The 20,381-nt window shown below is 44.3% G+C and overlaps 1 protein-coding gene across 1 annotated transcript in view; it reads left to right on the forward strand.

Moving 5' to 3' along the window:
* Nucleotides 1-20,381, forward strand: part of TRABD2B (TraB domain containing 2B) — a 568,857-nt gene that overhangs the window by 411,720 nt on the left and 136,756 nt on the right. The gene's annotated exons all lie outside the window — the stretch shown is intronic.

Below are 20,381 nucleotides of genomic sequence, written 5' to 3' on the forward strand. Positions count from 1 at the left end.
TTCAACGTTTTTACACCTATGCATATGCCTAGGGATAAGCATATGCACATACACATATACATAGACATATACATATGAATATATGTATATATATGTGTATACATAATATACATATACTCATTTACCACCATAGGACAGGGAGTTTTGTAGTCCCGTGCCTTCATAAAGAGGTGCCATCTCCTGGTGATCAGAGCCAGAGTTGAGGCAAAACCCAGCATCCAAAATGTGTCTCTCATTAGCCCCCGCCTGAAAGCATCACTTTGGCAGGGATTCAAAGGCTCTAATTGTAAAAAGCTGTGGAGTAGAGTAAGGTGGGGAAAGGACATCCTATTTTCATTGAAAGGAATTTCCCCATAATAGATGGGGGGGGAAAAATCACTTGATGAGTCAAGTGGCTTGATTTATAAGTGAACTTACTCTAAAGTAAACACCATACAGCATGCGTCCAATTTGCCAATGAGATCATCTGTTTCTTTGTTAGGGAAGAAAAATGCCTTTCCCTTCCAAGCAAAGGGCCACTCAGGCAATTTACATGAACAAATAAAGATGAGGTTTAGCAGCACTAAGTAAATAAAACACACACAAGTCTAAGTGGTCGCCACAGAGTATACTTCTTCAGCTGGAATAGTACTGGGAGGAGAGCCAGGAAGCTGCTGTTTGCTATGCCTACTTACCTCTCTCCATCTAAGCATTGCTTGGGTGGATTGTTGCTAAAGTCGTGACCTGTGGCTTAAACAAAGCATATATTTGGAGTCAGTCAATTTAAGCTAGACCCGAGCAACAGAGCACAGAAGGTAAAGCAAACTTGTTGGTGTAGTTGTGGTCTCCGTGAAAAGTCGGTGGAAAATAGCCAGGGCAACAGTCAGTCTGGAATGACTTTCTATTCCCTCCCTTTCTGAATGGGAGGGGTGGAAGGTCCAGCTCTGATTACTTCCACCCATGAACGCTGCATGCCCTTGGAGGCTGGGGGGGCATGGCGAGCTCCTGCAGGTGGAGGAGGTGCTGTCGGTGATGGAAGTGCGGCAGCAGTAAGCAGTGATCTCCTGCAGGCAACCGCAGTGCTGTCGGCATAGGGGAGGGTAGCAAGCACCACCCAGGAGTCAGCAACCACCCTTAGACACCTCCAGCAATGGTGGCCAGCGGCAATCACAGACTGGCCACAGATGCCACCGATGGTGTCGGTGGCAAGCGGGGGGTGGCAAGCGGCAACCACCCACAGGTGCTGCTGGCAGTGTTAGCAGTGCCTTTTTGCAGGGGGTGCACCACCACACTCGGAGGAGGCAAATGCACCTGCATGCACTCCCCACGCATCACCAATGCTTCCACCAAATATATGCCAGGGTAACTCCACTGAATTCAGTGGAGTTATTCATGATTTACCCCAGCCAGACCTCAGATATCATTTGTATGGAGTGTGACATATGCCAGGCTACCAGGAGAAGCAGCAGCAGGCTGCACACAATGCTCATCTCTACGGTGGCAGCATTCAATTGACAATCCCATAGCTCACAGCTATATTGAAAGCACTTTGATACCATTCATAGATTGTAAGGGACTGGCAAGATCATCAGGTCCAGCCCTCCCTGCATTAGGCAGGAAAGACAACTGGGGTCAATCCCAAACCTCCATTTACTCATGGATAGAGCTAACATTTCATGTTCCCAAATGTTCTTCTTTCTCCCTCAACTTCTCCTAACACTGAGGATAGATTCATTATAATGTAAATACCATCCAGACAAGATTCTGTTTCTAAGCCTGAGGCCGCTTCTAGGAAACAGCACTTTTCTGTCTTGGTCTGATTACCTATGTTTAGTGTATTTCCTACACTATAGAAAGATCCTAGTTACAGTATTTGATCCTTTAATAGAATCATAGCAAACAAGGGTTGGAAGGGACCTCAGGAGGTCATATCTAATCCAACCCCCTGCTCAAAGCAGGACCAGTCCCAACTAGACCATCCCAACCAGAGCCTTGGCTGAAACAGGTAATATCAGAATGTAATATCAGAATTTAATATAATATCAGGATTAAGTCATTTGGGTCAAACCATTTTTTGCAATGTCTATCCCAGGCTCCTTGCTGGTTTAAGTTAAATCAGAGTCCCCCAGCATCCCAGCATGCTTTGCAGTACCAGGTTGGGCTGGGCTGGGCTGGGCTGTGCTTTCTGCTCCAAAGATGAGGCTGGCCCTGCCCCTCTGCTCCCTAGCCAGAACTCCAGTGGAAACTGGAGACACAGCAGCATCTGCCTGGCTTCCCCCTGCCCACACCTCTTCACTGCTGTCTGCTCAATCAGGGATTCCCCCCCCCCCCCCCCCCCCCCCCCTTCCCCGCTGTCTTGCCAATCAGGGATTCCCCCCCCCCCTCCCTCCCTCCCACTTCCCGCAGCACAGATCCCAGCCCCATGGACCCTAGATATGTGTATGCTAGCTAATGCTGAGGGGTGTCAGTCTTTGTGTGTGTCTCCAATTTCACTCGGACAGGCAGACAGAACAGTGTCTACTTAGAGCTTTTTGGAGCTAATCAACAGGTCAGCTGGTAATGTCCCCCCACGGACCAACCTGTTTAAGAAGAGCTTGAACTAATGAGAGATGCTTTTAGTTTTGCTGATGGGCTGATAACACACTGGTTTTATCAGGCCCCCTGCTGGTTTGCAGTCCTGTCAGGTTTGCAGGCAAGGAAAGAGAAATTGAAAAGTTCACTATCAACAACAGATGCATCAACTGCACACCCCCCTCCCCCCCTTTGCCTCAGAGTGCTAGCTGGGGGTTGGGGGCTGGGAACACTCTTGCCCCTTGAGCAGCGATTGGGGGGGAGGGGGAAGCCTGAGATGGTGCAGACAGGGTGGGGGTTTAAAGACAGGGTGGGGTTTAAACCCTTCCATAATCAGAGCAGCCTGCTGGTGCCTGGTCATACTCCTCCCCCGTCCACCCCAGCTCAGCACTGTTGAAGGGAAGGGAGGGCTGCTCTAATGCCCCCTGGCTTCTAGTCTGAGCCACTGCAGGCATGTGCCTGAATTTCTGGAATGAAAAGGGAACATCTATCCACTTCCTATTCAGTTCAAACTTTGCAGGTTAGACTAACCCGCAAAGATAAAATCAATTCCAGCTCAGGCTTTTTGAATGTCTGTCCCTAGCCCAAAGGTTCGGTTTTGAGACTGGGTTGGCACTGGTTGGTTTGCATACCAACAAACACACAATTGCTTTTGACCTCAGAGAGACCAGAAGCAGAAGTCCCAGTAACTTCACTTTATAAGGGCAGTATTGTTACTGCACCATGCTTTATTACCTCCTTTTGGAAATACTAAGGCACAGCGCATAAACCTCCCATTGCATTCCATATGCATAGCACACAGTTATTATTATCTACTACTTTGCCATAGTGGCACGCTATAACAGGGGAGTGTGCTGCTACAGTGAAATAGCTGCCAGTCACAGGTAGACCCATGTGGTCGCTACGTCACTATAACGCATTGCTACAGTGACATAGTCTGATGTGTAGATGTGTCCTAAATGAATGAGCTCTATACTTGAACCTCTTATCTCCATAATCTAGCTTGAAATCTCTCAAAGCCTCTCTAGTTATCAAATGTAAGTAAAAGAAATTAAGGGAAACTGAAACAGTGCTGGTAAGAAGTGGAACATGTTTCTACAAAATTTCCACCTATATCACACCAAGAGGAAGGTCTCTTAAGAGCATCTTTCCTTGGATGCTGACCTTGATGCGTAGCCTGGGGTCCCTTGCCTTTCATTCCCCAATGTATCTGAATGCCCAAATAGCCAGAGTAGGAAAACCCATTCACTTCCATCTGCAAATAAGCAGAGGATTGCATACCATCCTGTAAATGTCAACCTACCCATATTTATTCATGCATTCAGATAATCTATCTTATAACAACTCTATTAAATAGGAATGCCTTGTAAAATCTTCAGATGGGACAACTGCATAGCATCCCAAGTACACAGCCAATACAGATCATTGCATTATGCAATGAAAACTGTCTCCTAGAGAGAAGAATGCCTACAGACCACTCTCATTCACAGCTAAATGGAAATGTATATATTTCTAGCTTTCCCTCAGTTACATCTTCAAACACAAATATCTTTGGTTAATCAAGTAGTCTGTGACCATGGATAGCACTAAACAAACTAAACAAGCTGGAACAGGCTGAATGCAATCTACTTGTATCCTGTTGGTACTTGCAGCCTTTTCTGCCTTTCCTGAAAGACATCCTACACCATCTTTATTTCACTCAAAGGCAGTTGGCCAAACCCCATCATGGTGACATTGTTGGAACTCCATTGAGTTGGTTCAGTATTGTATATTGTTGTCACAATGATCTGAATTGGAAAAGTGGTTCTGGCAAGATAATTTTTGGATGTGGTCTTTTGGGTGGGGGGAGGTTCTGAGTTTTTTTCAAGGGTTTTTTTGCTCAGAAGAAAACCTGATTCTGATCAGACTAATGATTTCCTATTAAATTACAAGAGGAATGTTTAAGTAAATAAACAAACACTCTGACCCGTCAGACTCCCCTCTCCCTCACAAAACGTTTAATTTCAATTCCTGGAAATGAAAAAAAATACCAAAAGCATAAGTATGGTAAATTGTCTTATACATAAGATGAAAGGAATCCAGGCTTTGCCAAAATACATATCAATAAGTAATATTAAACTGATGAGTTTTTTTTAAAAAGCTTAATTAAAATAAAATGGATTATGCTGCTTTTAAAGTTGTTTTTTTGGGCTGGATGTTTAAGGAATGAAAGTTGCATATAAAGGTCAGTGGGAGGAAAACCAGAATAAGCCAAAGATGTCTCTGTTGTAATTTTTAAAAGTTCAGTGCATTTATCTTCAGGACCCATAGTAGAAACGGTATCTTTTATTAGACCAACAAGATTTTTGCCAAAACAATTCTTTAATTGCAAGCTTTTGGGCACAAACACCCTTCATCAGGCATTGGAGAAAAGATTGTAAAAGTTCTCCTGGGTAGAAATGAAAGTTCATGTTTCATGGGATTTCACAGAGGAGCCAATAGATGGAAAGCTTCTTTGGGCAGGCAGTTCATAGCTGGTATGGAGCCTCTCACCTCCTGTGAGGATCTGTGATGATGCAAATCATTAGGCTTGTACGAATAGGCAGCTATTCAATTCGGCTTCAAATCTGGCCGCTTCAGATGCCAGTGATCTGATCCAGAGCTCTGGATTGGTTTCTGGCTTCGATCCAGTCAGAGAGCAGGCCATAGGGTATAATGGGGAATCAATGAAATATCTATAACTTTGTTGTTTTATGTCTGATTTGGATGAAACATGCAAGGGTGGTAGCCTCTGCTGAGAGAATGAAGCCTGACAAGTTTCAAGGAGATAAGTGCAGGGGGTTCGGGGGAACTGCACCTCAAGCTGTTGACGGATAAAACTCGTGACATAGATGACCCTGTGTGTGTTAAGGTGCAACAGGTTGAAAAAAAACTGCAGGGATGGTGGCTTCTGCTGAGGCCACAAAGCCTGCCACCTGTCAAGGAGATAGCTGCAGGGGGAGTCTGGGTTCTGGGGCCCTGCACCTCTGTCTGCTAACAGGCAAAACTCGTGATGCAGGTGGGTGCTTGGGCGACTGTGTCTGTCATGGGGCACAGTAGGGGTGAAATCTAGTGCAGGCCTGAGTGCTGGGCCTTGCCAGGACACGAAGCCTGCCAGCTATGTATGTGTCTCACTGGGAGAGTCTGACTTCTGGGGCCCTGCACCTTTGGCTGCTAACAGGCAAAACTCATGATGTGGGTGGTTGACACTGTGTGTGTGTTAAGGTGCACCCTTCCTGGGGCCTCTGCACGACATGGCAGTGTGCCCCAGTGAGGCCTCCTCCTCCCCTACAGCCTCATGCCCAGTCCTCCACTTTATATGACAATAGGTAAAATAACTTAGCTGGCGCAACACAGTTATCATCATCAGCAGCAGCAAAGGTACACAAACAGGACTATCACAGAGCCTGGTGTTTTATAAAGGAATTGACAGCAAGAAGTAAAGATGTTGTGTTGCGTTGTGTTGGACATATAACGTTACTCATGGTGTGTGATGGCTTATCTTGTGTTTTTTTGTCTATATGTATATTATGAAAAACGGGAGTACTTAAAAAAATATTTCTTAGGAAGCTTTAGGGTTGAAAACCCCTTTGTCAGGCTGAGGAAGTACCTGCAGTTTGTCCTGGATGGAAGGAATAGTAAAGAAGCCAGAGGCTGGCCTGGCCCGCAACGCAGGCAAGAAAGCCAGTCAGTGAAAATGGAAATGGAGGTGTTGGAGAGGGAGGGACAGGCTGTGGTGGGGGATAGGGGGGTAAGGGAGGTGTAGCAGCACAGGTAAAAGTGCAGAGGTGCCTCGGGTGTCAGATGTCCGGCAGGTCGCAGTATGCCCGAACTCCACTGTGTATATTGAGCCCATGAGTTTCTGTACCTACTACCTAGGAGGCTGGCCTGAGAGACTGGAGGCAGAGTGTTTTTTTGGTGAGGAATGTGCCCCCACAGGTAGTTGGGTTTTGTTGTCTTTGATAGATTCCGGTGTGCATTTTGTGGGGGTACTAGAGATAGTTTGCAGGTTTTGTGTTTTGAACTGTAAGAAGTTGACTTCAGTTCTGGTGATGAGGTTAGGTGATTGTTTGAATGTACAAACTACTTTGGTCAGCATTTGGTCTCCTATGTTTTTGCTTCTGCTGTTGCTAGAGAGTTGTCTAGCACATATCTCAGCCTTGATAGCCCTTGTCATCAATGATGGATTGAAACAGTTTCTTCGTTTTCTTCTTCAGCAATACCTAGAAGCTTACCCCGAGATCAGGGCCCAGCTGTGACCCAGTTACACATGGTACATGACAGTCCTTTACCCTTAGGAGCTTACTATCTATAGATTTAAGACAAAGGAAGCATTATCATTCCTAGTTTGAAGGCTAGGAACTGCAATGCCTGGCCTAAGGGTCCACACAAAGTCTGTGACAGAGGTAAGAACTAAACCTACTTGCTCTAAGTCCAAGGTCATGGCCTCAGCTACAAAACCACGATTCTTTTTTTTTTTCAAAATCAGCATTGAAAACTGCACCTTAAAAGGCAAATATGCATTTGATTATTAAAGAAAAAAGCCTTAGAGTTCAGAGGGACTGGTATGCATGTGCCTCCTTGATACTTAAATACCAATAAGATCTAGAGTTTTGCCCTCTAGACTACCAAATCAAAGCCAGTATCAATTAGTAGCAACTACATATAGCTACCAATTGCTTAGTTCAGTCCACTTACTGGATTAAGAAGGATGTGATAGCAATCTTCAAATATTTCAGAGAAGAGGGAGAACAACTGTTCTCTGCTGTAGAGGGCAGCCCACGAAGCAATGAGCTGATACTGCAGCAAAACAGATTTAGATTAAATCTCAAAAGAAAATGTCCTTACTATTGGAAAAGTAGGATAATGGAACAAGAAAATCTAATCCAGGAAACTATAGGCCCGTTAGTCTTACCTCGGTCCTGGGAAAGCTCTTTGAGAAAATTATCCAGGAGCACATCTGCGAGGGACCAGCAAGAGAGATCATGCTCAGGGGCAACCAACGTGGGTTCATTTGAGGCAGGTCCTGTCAGATCAACCTGGTGGCTTTCTACAACCAGGTCACAAAATCCTTGGATGCAGGTGTCACAGTGGACATAGTCTTTCTGGACTTTAGGAAGGCCTTCGACACTGTCTCTCACCCTATTGTCATCAAAAAATTAGGCTACTGTGGCATTGATGCCTACACAGTCAGATGGGTTGCAAATTGGCTGGAGGGCCGCACCCAGAGAGCAGTGGTGGACGGGTCACATTTGACCTGGACGGATGTGGGCAGTGGGGTCCCCCAGGGCTCGGTCCTCGGGCCCGCACTGTTTAACATCTTCATCAGCAACTTGGATGAGGGGGTGAAAAGCACCCTGTTCAAATTTGCGGCTGACACTAAGATATGGGGAGAAGTGAGCACACTAGAAGACAGTGACAGGCTACAACTAGATCTGGACAGGTTACAGGGGTGTGCGGATAAGAACAGGATGGGATTCAACACTGACAAGTGCAAGGTGATGCACCTGGGGAGGAAGAGCCAGCACCAGACCTACAGGCTGGGGAACTCCCTTCCTGTCAGTGCAGAGGCAGAAAATGCCAAGATGAACATGGGCTGGCAGTGTGGAGACGCAGTCAGGAAGGCCAACACACCTTGTCATGCATCCACAGACGTATCTCAAGCAGGTCCAAGGAGGTGATCCTCCCCCTCTATGCGGCACTGGTCAGGCCGCAGCTGGAGTACTGCGTCCAGTTCTGGGCACCGCACTTCAGGAGGGATGTGGACAGCATGGAGAGGGTCCAGAGGAGGCCACTCGCACGGTCAGGGGGCAGCAGGGCAGGCCCCACGAGGAGAGGCTACAGGACATGAACCTGTTCAGCCTCCACAAGAGAAGGCTGAGAGGGGATCTAGTGGCCATTTATAAACTGGCCAAGGGGGACCAGCAGGCACTGGGAGAGTCCCTGTTCCCCAGAGAACTACTGGGAGTAACAAGGAATAACTGTCACAAGCTGGCAGAGGGTAGGTTCAGCTTAGACATCAGGAGGTGCAACTTCACTGTCAGGGCAGCTAGGATCTGGAACCAACTTCCAAGAGAAGTGGTGCTGGCTTCTACCCTGGGGGGCTTTAAAAGGAGGCTAGACAATTACCTTTGAAGAAGAGGCTAGAGAACCACTGGACTAGATGACCCTGGAGGTCCCTTCCAACCATATTTTTCTATGACAAGCAGACACTATCCTCATCACAAAAACTATCTGCTCTACCTGGCATCCTTGTTAAGAGTTTTCAGAGCAGTTAAGAACTGAGGCCTTGATCCTTCAGTTGTTGAAGTTAATGGCAAAACTCATATTGGCATCAAAGAAAGATAAGACCTTGTATAGATAGTGATGACTGAACTCCTCTCTAGATAAAGCCCTGTCCAGTTAGGATGAAGATGCACTGATAGGACATTGTTGTGTGAGGTCTATAGCACCTTGTGCTCTACACACTTGATGGAAAGGATAGTGGTCTTGAACAAACAAGCCCTTCAGTGCACCAAGAACCGCGTAGATTTTGCTTCAGCTGTTGAACAACTGGAGCACTGTGAACATAACTGAGGTTCCCATGCCTGCAGTTTTGCAGGTATTGTTATGCTGCTAAAAATAAAGACAAAGCTATTTTTTCATAAACAGTCAACAGAGCCTCACAAATCATATTTGAATGCATTGTTCTGGTTATAGAAGCACAATTATTATGATAAAAACCAGATATGAGGATCAGGAAGCCTAGCTAGTAGAGAACTTGTATACTTGGGTAATAGATGCAGCTGTTGGAGAAAAAAAGTCATATGAATAGTTTTATTTTACTAGGAAATATTCATTTTTAAAGTCGTGGTGAAAGTCTGTTAAGTCGGGAGTTTAGTTGGGACTGTAAAACTAGAAACATAATTATCCAGCCCCTGATACAGCAATTTATCTCCATCCACCGGATCACTGAAGCATCTGATTAATTTTTGCCATGAATGGAAATCCAATAGATTTCAGTTTGGTCTTAAGCGTGGGCTTACAGTGGGGATTGAAGTGCCTTGCTGAATAATGATGAGCTTAAGCACATGCTTAAATGCTTTGTTGACCTGAGATCCCAAAGGGTCACCCATGTGCCACACAATGCATGGGAGCTTTTTTTGCCTGACAAGTTCAGGCTGCATAAGACCCCTGATTTTCTTAGGGTTTGAGTGACTAGCAGCAAAAGTCAAGTGTTCTTGGCTCCCAACATAGGAGCTTGAAACGGTAAGCTCCTCAAAGCGTTACATTTAGGATGCTAGTTAATTCCAAGGATTCTGTTTCTTGGCATAATATACATGGACTCTCATTTTCAGTGATTAGGTTCTATTATATGAAAGGACTTTGTTGCCAAGAATAGCTGTAAATACCCATCGTACTTGCAGCTCTTGTGGGGTGGAGGGCGGGTGCTGAAAGTCAAGTCAAGGCATGGCTATCAATGGTTCTCCCAGTCTCTAAAATATGGGCTTGACGATGCTTCTGGACATTTGGTTACAGAGCTGAATAATCCTCTAAATTTCATTTGGGTCCAAAGAATTGAGCTGGGAATCTCCTGAGAACAGTAATTCTTCCTAACTCTTTTTGTTTTAGGAAGGGTCAAAAATAGCACAAGAAAAGCTTTTCCTTGTAAGGCTTTGGCACATTTGTTTCCAGTTCCCATCAAGGAAAATGAGAAGAAATATGTAAAAGTTGGTTATACTTTCATACATCAAGAATGGTTCAATCAAGACACTAGTTTGATCCCGTATGGGTTTCTCATCTCTGTTTTTTTTAGTTGCCCTGAAACCGATAGGGCATTTCTGCTCTCCTTGGGGATCTCTTCAGCAATCTGCTAGATCAGATCAGCTTGCCAATTACTTTTGAATTATTGCCATGTTTCCAAGTTAGACCTGAGTGAGAAATGGTGGCTTTTGACTATTTGCTGGTAAACCAAACCCCTAACAACTATAGCTAGCCAAAAAATTCACATGTGAACATTTTTTTCCACTGAGAACTACTTCTGAATTTTGCATTATGATTTTGTCAAAAGTGTATTTTGAAAAAACAAAACAAAACAATGAATGGGAGCTTTTACTGGAAGATTTTACATGTTTTCAAAATACTGGCTAAAAATGTTAAGGTTTTTCATATTTTTGTGCAGAAAAGCAAATGCTTCATTAAAAAATATCTAGTAAAAAAAAAGGCACTTTTCCTTTTGAAATAATGTTTTGACAGATTTTTTTTTTTCAGTTAAACCTCATTGCACTGTCACATCCATGATACTCTTTGCAGCATCGTGGCGTACAAGTGTAAATATCAAGCTGTATTTGGTAGTCATGTTGGTCTGAGACAAAAAGAAATGCAAAACTCTAGAACTCTTAGCTCAGAGATGATACCTCCTATTAGACCAACTCAGAAACTGCAAAAAAAAAAAAAAAATCTTTGTCTGCAAGCTTTTGGGCATGCATGCCCTTCCTCGGGCTCAGGGAAAATTAAATGTTTAAAGTCCCCATAGATAGAAAATAAACTTCATTTTTGCACCGAGGAAGTTGAAGGTGGAAGTCTGTTCATCTGGCTACTTTGCTCCATAGGGCAGTAGTAGCCACTGACTTAAGCTGGAAGCAATGGAAAGTAGCTCTTTCCCAACAGGTTTTCCAGGAAGTGTATCATCTTGCCAGACACACACTACCAAATCCCACCCTGGCCACACACAAACTACACAGGCTCCAGGAGCTTTCCCGTACAGGTCATTTCTCCAGGGTACGTGGGGTAGAAAGCACTGTACAACCCTGGGGTGCACAGGAAGGGAAAACCCCTTGCAATGTGCTGATTACAACCCCAGTGATTTTATTGGCTTTAAAAGCAGAGAGGCTCTTGATGGGGCTTCTTCTCACTGGCCTTTGAGAGAAGCTTTCTCCATCACATTCACAATGCTTTGTTTCTGTGTTGGGGGACAGGAGAAATAGCTACCTTTGCATTTAGCCCATGGACCCAAAGCCCCCAAATATGGGTGCTCCTAACCTGTGATAGATTCTTAGTAGCTGAACCTCAGGAACTTGGTACTTAAACTCTCATAGACCGAACCAGACCTCCAGGTTCAAACGCCCTCTGTTTAATTTGTCTTTGGAAGACCAGTTTGTGAAAGGATGTGCATTTTTGGGTCTCAAGTGCATCTGTAAGCACTGGCCACATGCTGTCTGCCTGACTTTTGAGGCTGTTGCTGAGTTTGGAGATCCATTCCTTGTCCTTTACTGTAGTCGCTGGCTGCCCTTCACTGGGTGGAGCTACTAAGCAGGGGACTTGCTGGAGGAGCTCACTAAAAACATTTCAAATCCCTTCACTGAAGTGTGGAGCAGGGCAGCCAGGCCTGGAATAGCAATTTCTGGCTAAAAGCCTGGATTAGAAGTCATCAATGGACTGTTAGTCCAAAGGGCATGCCTTGAAGAGACAAGGAATGGAGATAGATGCAAATGGATGGACCAAGAGACCAGCAGCCCTGAAGCAACTAAGTTCCTTATGAGCACAGTATTTCTTGTAGGCTTCATTGGGTCCACACCTGCAGCATCAAGCCAGGGGTAGTCTGTATAGAGCAGAACTCAAACTCCCCACTGGATACAGTCCACCCCCATCATGCCCTTCTCTCCATTTCCCTTTCTAAAAAATGGCTAATATAAATAAATTGTCCATTTGCTTGGATTCTGGCATCTGAATGGAGGCACTTGTCTGGATACCCTCCCCCACCCCTCGGCTTTTGCTAAATGAGTCTTTCTTACTCAGACTTGGCTCGGACACATTCCAACGGCAATTCCCCCCTTGACTGATAATGAGTTAAATGAATAGGCTGTAAAGCTGGTGACATACACCGGTCCTAATAATGCCTCAACATTAAAAAGTCCCTAAGCTCTGGTTCACACAGCAGATTAATTTTCAAGTGAGAGTCAAGCATTGCCCTCAGCTCCCTGGCTAACATGACAGTCTCTGGGACACAGCGCTGCATTGAGGGCTGTTCTTGTCAGGAATGCAAGGCTTGTCTAGACATAAAAGTGCTGTGTTGTAGTTATAACTCTATAACTACATTGGCAACAGTCTTCTTTCGGACTGGCAAGAGCTGGTTCACATAAACCTCCGAGGTGGCATAGCGGGGCTGGCTTTGCCTCTGGTGGGGATATGGCTATAATAATGCCAGGAGGTGGCTTTGGTCAGCTCAGCTGATGCTAGTCAGGGATGTTCAGAGTCAAAATCTTAATAGCTGAACCTTGGGAACTTGGCATCTGAACTTTGAAGGCTGTACCAGACCTCCAGGTCCAGATTTTTATTTTTTTTTTGGCGGGTTAAGCCAACTGAAAAGCATATAATTGCCCTATTGGGCCATACCAGAGATCTGTCTAGCCCAATATCTTGTCTCTGCCCATGGCAAGTAGCATATGATATAGAGCAGTGGGGTGCTTGCCCCCCAAGAGGTACAAGTTTTGCTGAGGGTGCATGCCTATATTTTAATGATGGCAGTGAAGCTTCTGGAGCAACAGCAGAGAGTCTGCAATGAACTATTATTTTCCATAGTGGTATAAAATTTCCTGAAGCTGGTATGACCTCTTCTGAAGTGAAATCCGCTTTCTAGCATTTGATTTTTGCTGACACAGAGTTGGCAACAAAAAAAAATCATATCTCTCCCTAACATTCCTGTAACATCGTTAAGTGTAGACCAGCCCTACATCATTGGATAGTCAGAGATTTTAAGGCCAGAAAAAAAAATTCTGGTCATTTAGTATGATTTTTTGCATAACATGGGATGAGTTTGGTTTTGCGGGGGGGAGGGGGTTCATCCTCAAAAGTTTTTCACACAATATCAGCAAGATGGAGGGGAAAAGGAAGAGTTGGTATAAAGTTAAAGAGCTTTTTTCTTCTTTGTGTCTTATCTCCTTAGATGAGGGCTTCCCAGCCGGTAGAATATGACCTTCCATTCACTAGCTTCATTTTTTTTTAAGAAGATGATATGTGAACCAGTTCAATTTGTGAGATCTGACTTAAGGTTATTAGATACAAAACTCTCTTAAAGACCTAACACCCCTTTCAGTCTTTGTCTTCTTTTTCTATGGAAGCATTTATTGCACTTCTCTCATCTTAAATACTAGAACCAGACAGTCCTTTCTATTATGATTATTTTATTGTCTTCCATTATTTGTATGCCCCAGCCTAGCAGCACTGATTTTGCTTTTGCTTTGATTTTTCTTGGTGGGGGGAGGGGGGAAAGAAATCTTTATTACTTCTTTTACATTAAAATCAAATGTAAAAAAACCTCATTCATAATTTAAATTGAAAAGCACGTGGCAGAACCGTTGCTATTTGTGCTGTGCGATTAGGTGTATTCGAGCAGGTTGGGATCGGAGATACCTGGGCTTTTTCCTGTATTTGGGAGGGAAAGCAGTGGAGCTTGGACGTCAGGACTCTTCGGTTTTTTTCCATCTTTGGGGGAGAAGTGGGATTTGGCAGGTTGGAGCAGGGGGGAGAGAGGGCATGCTCCAATGGACTGCAGTATTAGATGTGGATTTAAGAGGCTGGGCTCTATTCCCATTGACATGTTCTGCAACCTTGGATGAGCCATTGCACTACATTATGCCTCTGCTTTCCTCCCATTCTTCTCAGTTCAGACATAAGCTTTGTACATCAGGGGATTTATTTTTTGCTCTGCATTTCTGTGGAGGTGCTTGGGGCCTCAGTCAGAGCTGGAGTCTCTTGTTGTTACTGTAACTCAAATAATAGATTATTGCAGGGGAAACAAAAATACAAACGAATTTTTGCCTCCAAACTCTTTGACGGGGTTGCTTCAACTCTGCCTTGTTTTGCTTCGGGGAGGGAGAAGAGAGGTGATGGGCTGCATGTCGCAAAATGTTTCAAGTACTTCCAGTTGGGAAAACAAATATTCAGACAAGCATAATGACCCCTGTTATAAGAAAAGGTGGAATCAAACTGCCAGCCTTCTCGGGATGTGCATTTCCAGGGTGCCGGGATAATCAACCCCGGGCATCGTAATCTTGTTAGATTATTTGCCTCGACACCTGCCTGAACTCTCTCTCATCTGATTAGCATTTGATTAATCCACTTTGCAAATGCCATTGGACCTGAAGCACTGGGAGGAGGGAGCGCTTTCCGAAAGTGTTTTCCTCTTCATGCTGATTACGTCGGAATTAATTATGCTAAGTGCTGAGACAGGAACAATATTGATGTAACAGAAGTTTATTAGGTTGATATGGCCATTCAGACAGGAGGGCATCGTGCACCTTAAAGTTGGCCTCCTGTTAGAAGGAAATGTCAGTCTCATTAATATTCAAATTGACTCGGTTTGGGGTAATATCTGCATGGGAGTGAGGCAGTTTTAGAATCTTAATTAGCTTATGAACATTTATGTGTTGACTGTTCTTGATCGCTTCTTTTTCTGTTTCTTTGCTTCCTTGCCTACACTGCCTTTACCAAACGGGGTGGGTGAAACTCGTGAAGGAGCAGAAGCTACATTAATTAAGGTTTGCAGGGTTCAGTAAACTCTTGTGTCAAGTCCTTTTTTCCTATAATTGAAAGCTATTTTACTCTTAGGCATGATGATTAGGTGTCTGGTAGTGGACCTGGACAGATGCCTTTACTCCAGGGTGACTTAAATCAATTTTGTACATGGAGCAGACAGACCTGCAGTTAACCTGGGTTAGCGACACATGGTAGGAAGCTGTAATAGCAGCTTATCACAAGGTGGCAAAAGAGTACATAATAACCTATTTGCTCTGAACAAACTGTCTGTCAAGGGTTTGGAATGAGGGGAGACATCCCAGTTTCAGGATCTCTAGAGTTTGTTCCTTTTGTACGTGTGTGAATTTCAGCTGTGTAAATATGTTGTCTGTCTAGGTCCAATGTGTGTGCATATATATGTGTGTGTGCATGCACGTGTGTGCAAGTATGTGTATTCAGAGAGCTCTTATGTCAGGACAGAGCACTCCTACGGCATGCATTGCACATTAATACAAGATGGTGGAAACCTTGCAACATCAAGTTCTCTCGTCTTCCTAAAAGGATGAGGATGGGATTGGCCATGTCTCTTCCACGCACCTACCCTCACCTGCAAAACTAGCTCTGCAGGAGAGTGAAGGGGGGCCTTCCCTCCCTCTAAAATCTAGAAGACATAGTTTGATTTCACCCTCTGAGGTCACAAATTTCCTTGGGTACAACAGAGCAGCCTGCTAATTCTTGTACACATTGAACCCTGGATGCTTCATAGGACTTTGAACTCTGTTACATTATACCTGGGAATCCTGCCAAGGAAGGGGAAAACAAGGGGAAAACTGAAAAATTACAAGTACAATCTCATCCAAGTACAATTATCCATGGCTGTCGTGATAAGGGAACACACTTCCTGCTGTCTTACAGAGCAGTGTTATGAAGATCATGGTGGTCTGCTATTCAGTGTCCTACGGAAAGCCTCTGGTAGGACCTTAGTCCCTGAGTGAGCCCCGAGACACATAGGGAGCGCACAGGCTGAATGACACGAACTCACATGCTGGATCCTGTGGGATCACTCCGTGCCGAATCCAGTGCATGGGACTGAGCTGATGAACGGGGTCACAGTCACGACTGGATCTGGCGTGTGAACCTGGGCTGCCACACTGGATCACACCTGCAGACTGACCCCGTGTGCTGACCCCAAGTGGGGTCTGGTCCATGGGCTGACCTTGCCTGTGGGGTCTGGCTCCATGCCCCTAATTGGGCCAGTGGGGCCAGAAGATTGAGCATGGCTGTACTAGACATCTTATTCACACTATTTGCCTTCAACATGTGGGCCCACTTTCATCATTTGTACAAGCTTTTGTCCAAACTGATCATTGGCCTATGTTGCTGGTCTTCAGTGGACTTACATCAGTGGTGGCTTTGACCATCCCAAATTTTATAGCAAAAATCTAAAGGTTGGGAAATCCAAGGGGAGAAACAGATCTTGGGCATTATGGACACTTTTGGGCCCCTGGGATATCTGCTAGCAGTGATTTGTTAGTGACAGGTATCTCTTCAGACGGTATTGTGAACCAGTTGACTCCTCTGCCCATCAGGATACTATAGAAATGGGAAATGCTCCTTCTATAGCTTACTTTGTTTTGTGTAACCATCTTCTGTGCTTCTCTGTTTTCCCACCCTTTGCATGTGGCCCAGGGAACAAGAGTTATTGGTAGCCCTAGAAAACATTTGCAGATGGGAGAGGTCTATTCCTTGAGACATCCATTGCACTGGAGTCTACAAATGGCCACTAAAATGGCAAGTATTTTGTGAAAAGAAAATCTTGTTTTCCAAAACTTCCTACAAAAGATTTTTTCTTCTTCTTTTACCTTCTCTAGGGTCTAAAACTGAACTTTTGTAAAGCCTGGCTAGTTTTGCTTTTTCTTCAAATTCTTTAATTCAGTCTTTAATGTCTCCATGTCAAACCCGAGAAAATTCCATTTGGGATCTACTCTGATTTTACATGGCCTTGATGCTGATTGTACAACTGTTTTTCTGTCTCTGGCTTCCTACTTTCTACTGATCTGCCATCCTAATGGCAAACCTCCCCTCCTTACCTCAGAAGTTTTGTCTGAGTGATGACTTGAAGCCTGCTTCCTACTACAATCTGCCTTCGTCTGCTGCATTGGTCCAGTGAATTCAGTGCACCAGATCACAACTGTGGAATGAGTCTCTATTCTAAGCCTCTTGCACGGTTGCTGAGGACTGAATGGGTGAACAGAGAATCCTGAGTTTAAAAAAAAAAATCCAGAGGAGCTTGTTTGCTGGGAGTTGAATCTCTGGCAAATAGCTCAATGCAGCTGTATTAAATTACCTGCTACGACTGTACCTGGTCTTCATTTGTAACTGAACCTGCTAATTTGCTCTCTACTGACTCTGCACCCAGTCCCCCACACAACTCCCATTTTGAAGCCTGGACCTCTTGCGAGGTTTTATCTTGTGATGATGTGACCGGTAATAAATCTTGTCACCGCTCTACCTCCCAGAATGGGCCATGCGGGGATCTGACTTACATTTGCCTTAGTTGCTATAGCTAGTTCCCTTCTGTATATCCATGAAATACATCTTATGAGGAATGCTGTGTTTTATGCCTGGTATAAATCTACCAAAAAGAGAAGCAACCTAATAACCAGCTTATGGAGTGAAGACGCCATGCAGAGTGCAGTGCTTTTACTTATTTATCCCACAGCACAAAAGCTACTGCTGGTAGGACACCAGCAATTCAATTTTCAAAGGTCGCTCTTCATTGCTTCTGTAGGTCGTCAATGGGTTGGCATAAGAGGTTGCCACAGGTTTGACTTCCTCTCATAGCAACCCATGCCATAAGAGGAAAAAGAAAATACTGGGGGTTTTTTAAAGACAATTCTTTCCACCTCCAAGTATTATATTCAGCTCCATGATATCTGCAGTACAAAGAGGAAATTTTATATTTTGAAAAGTGAAGGGATTTTGACTGAAAGACATAGAGAGACAGAGTACTCTTTCCTGCCATGGCAGGGGGTCGGACTTGAGGATCTGCTCAGGTCCCTTCCTTCCCAACAACTATGAAACTATGAAAAGTGATAGATTGAGAGAGACTTTGTGGAGGTGCAAATAAATGTTTCCTAAGTGGCACGTGCTTGGAGATTGTGGAAGTCAAAGGGAGGTACCATGCTCTAGTAGCACAACAGTCAATGCCAGTGGTGCTTAACTACTAGTCTATGGGCCAAATCCAGCCCTGGGGGCCATGTTGTCAGGCTTGTGGAGCTCCCCACAGGTCAGGAAATTTGACAGTGGTGGCAGCATTAATTGCCATGGCTCTTGAAGCAGCAGCCATTAACACCACCACCACTCCCTCACTGCCAAATTTCTGGACACAGAGAGCCGCACGGGCTTGATGGCAGGCTGGCCCCAGGTCAGATCTGGGTCAGGCCAGCACATGGGCCCTGCTGGCATTATTTGCCCTGCTGGCTACAGCATCGCACTACTGGCTCATATTCATACTGTGGTCTATTATTACCCCCAGGTCCCTTTCATTTGTGGTGCTGGTCAGTTTGGTGCCACCGAGCATGTAGGTGTGTTGGGGGTCACTCGTCCGGAGGTGGAGTGCTTGACATTTCTCAACATTGAACTTCATCAGGTTCTAATCTGCCCAGCTTGCTAGCCCATCTAAGCTATCTTCAAGCATGACTACGCTTCCCCATAACTTGGTGCCGTCCGCAAACTTGGCCAGTGAGCTCTTCACTCCTACATCCAAATCGTTAATAAAGATGTTGAAAAGTACTGGACCGAGCACCAAGCCTTGTGGGACACCGCTGCCCACTTCTCGCCAGGATGACACAGATCCATTCACCGTGACTCTCTGGGTCCTATCCTGCAGCCAGTTTCTCACCCACCTGACTGTCTTGGAGTTAAGCCCACAAGCCTCCACTTTTCTCGCGAGGACATCATGGGATACTACATCAAAGGCCTTTTGGAAGTCAAGGTGTACAGTGTCACAACTAGAGTAGTGCTTTAACTTTGGAGGATGGTAACCCAGGAGTTCTTAGCATCTGCTTCCGTGCTAGACTACTACTAGGAATGTCCACACTGAACAGGCTCTTTTAAAGTGTTTCCACTTTTTTTCCAGGAAGATGGTAATACATTTGGTGGAAATCAAATCCAGATTCTCTCACACGCACACATATTCTGTTATGAATTCCAACATTTTGAAAGGTTTTGTCCTTCCAAAACAGACCAAAAACCAAACTAAACAAAAACAAACAACTCCCCACACCACCAAAAAACAAAACAAAACACAAATTTGTGAAATGTTCATGGAATGAAAATTCCCAAATAATTCTGTTTGGAAACCTCAGGATGTTTTGACTTGATAACGTCAAAATATTATAGCATGGCATATTAAATATATTAGCTGTAATAGTAAGTGCAATATATGCATATAACACAGTCATTTAAATATAAAATCAAAACAACATTGGTTAATTTGGCAATATCAAAACAAAATATTTCAGCATTATTCAAAGGCAATGAGAAAGTCAAAACAGTTCATCTTGCTTTTTTCCCCTTAAAAAATATTGCTCAAAATTGACACACTATCCTGAAATGTTTCCATTTGGCAAAAAATGTGTGCCAGTAAAAGCTCTTAATCAAGATGGAAAAAAAGAATAGATTTTTAATTTATAAAGTAAGGCGTAATTTAATATCAAAATGTGTTAATATGAAGTATATTTTTTTGCCAAGAAATTATTATTGGCCTGATTCTCTGTTGATTTCTACCTTACCCAGTAGCTGAGTATTTTTCTGGGTGTACCTTGATGCTTGATGTTTGCCATAAGCAAACAGAGACTCCTGATCTCTTCCCCCTCCTTGTCTTTCCTCCCATTTTCACCACTTGGCCTCCTCCCCACCCTCTTGCTTATAGGAAAAGCAAGGCCTAATGAATATGCTCTGTTCTGTGGGTTTATGAGGTTGAGAAGCTGTTGGTATTATTTTTATTACTAACATCCTGCTGCAGTAAAAGATCAACTTTAATACATACGACAAGCATATATTACTTAATCCACTGTTTGCCTTCTCATTTAGCTTCAGCATGTCTGGTATTTGGCATTTTGGATGAAGGCTGCAATTAGATATTTGGCATGCCTTTACTCTTCTTCGCTGGCGGTGCCTCTAACCATACTGTCTCATGGAATAGTAATTTCTTTGGCCCTGCCAAGCTAAAAGCTAGATCCCCATCTGGTATGAACTTCTTCGCTTCATTGACTTATGTGTGTGTTGATCCCGTATGCAGCAGTATATACATT

Source organism: Gavialis gangeticus, unplaced genomic scaffold (assembly GCF_001723915.1).
Source record: "Gavialis gangeticus isolate Ggan-Ray unplaced genomic scaffold, GavGan_comp1, whole genome shotgun sequence".
In the NCBI taxonomy this organism is placed as follows: domain Eukaryota; kingdom Metazoa; phylum Chordata; order Crocodylia; family Gavialidae; genus Gavialis; species Gavialis gangeticus.